We start from the raw sequence: 1,464 nt of genomic DNA, 5'->3' as shown, positions 1-1,464 counted from the left end.
TTAATGCAAAATTCGAACTCCATCTCCTTTGATAAGTTCGAATTTTCTACTTCTGTGTTCTACTTTTCTTTTCCTCTGACACCTAAAGGAATCTCTATACTGTGACATAGAGGATTCCACATTTTCTTGTTCCCTTCTCTTTCTTATGAGCAGGAGCAAAGACAAAAGCATTCTTGTTGAGGCTGATCCTGAACCTGAAAGGACCTTGAAGAGAAAGCTAAGAGAAGCCAAAGCACAACTCTCTGTAGAGGACCTAACAGAATTCTTCAAAGAAGAAGAACCTATGGCAGCAGAAAACAACAACAATGCCAACAATGCAAGGAAGGTGCTGGGTGACTTTACTGCACCTACTCCCGACTTTTATGGGAGAAGCATCTCTATCCCTGCCATTGGAGCAAACAACTTTGAGCTTAAGCCTCAATTAGTTTCTCTAATGCAATAGAATTGCAAGTTCCATGGACTTCCATTGGAAGATCCTCATCAGTTTTTAGCTGAATTCTTGCAAATCTGTGACACAGTCAAGACTAATGGGGTTGACCCTGAGGTCTACAGACTTATGCTATTCCCTTTTGCTGTAAGAGACAGAGCTAGGACATGGTTGGACTCTCAACCTAAAGAAAGCCTGGACTCTTGGGAAAAGCTAGTCAATGCCTTCTTGGCAAAGTTCTTTCCACCTCAAAAATTGAGTAAGCTTAGAGTGGAAGTCCAAACCTTCAGACAGAAGGAAGGAGAATCCCTCTATGAAGCTTGGGAAAGATACAAACAATTAATCAGAAAGTGTCCTTCTGATATGCTTTCTGAATGGAGCATCATAGGTATTTTCTATGATGGTCTCTCTGAACTGTCCAAGATGTCTTTGGATAGCTCTGCTGGAGGATCTCTTCATCTGAAGAAGACGCCTACAGAAGCTCAAGAGCTGATTGAAATGGTTGCAAATAACCAATTCATGTACACTTCTGAAAGGAATCCTGTGAACAATGGGACTAGTCAGAAGAAAGGAGTTCTTAAGATTGACACTCTGAATGCCATATTGGCTCAGAACAAAATATTGACCCAACAAGTCAATATGATTTCTCAAAGTCTGTCTGGAATGCAAAATTCACCAAGCAGTACTAAGGAGGCTTCATCTGAGGAAGAAGCCTATGATCCTGAGAACCCTTCAATGGAAGAGGTGAACTACATGGGAGAATCCTATGGAAACACCTATAATCCTTCATGGAGAAATCACCCAAATTTCTCATGGAAGGATCAACAGAGACCTCAACAAGGTTTCAACAATAATAATGGTGGAAGAAACAGGTTTAGCAATAGCAAGCCTTTTCCATCATCTTCTCAGCAACAGACAGAGAGTTCTAAGCAGAATACCCCTGACTTAGCAACCATGGTCTCTGATCTAATCAAAACCACTCAAAGTTTCTTGACTGAAACAAGGTCCTCCATTAGAAACTTGGAGGCACAAGTGGG

The 1,464-nt window shown here is 41.2% G+C and overlaps 1 non-coding gene across 1 annotated transcript; it reads right to left on the bottom strand.

Annotated features, from left to right (window-relative positions):
- Window positions 1–688: 688 nt before the first annotated feature.
- LOC112766681 (small nucleolar RNA R71) lies at window positions 689–796 on the bottom strand. Its single transcript, XR_003184501.1, has one exon. It is a non-coding gene; the product is annotated as a small nucleolar RNA R71 (small nucleolar RNA).
- Between the last annotated feature and the right edge of the window lie 668 nt (window positions 797–1,464).

This window comes from Arachis hypogaea, chromosome 2, assembly GCF_003086295.3.
Source record: "Arachis hypogaea cultivar Tifrunner chromosome 2, arahy.Tifrunner.gnm2.J5K5, whole genome shotgun sequence".
Lineage (NCBI taxonomy): Eukaryota > Viridiplantae > Streptophyta > Magnoliopsida > Fabales > Fabaceae > Arachis > Arachis hypogaea.
This window is presented reverse-complemented; position numbering and strand designations above follow the sequence as displayed.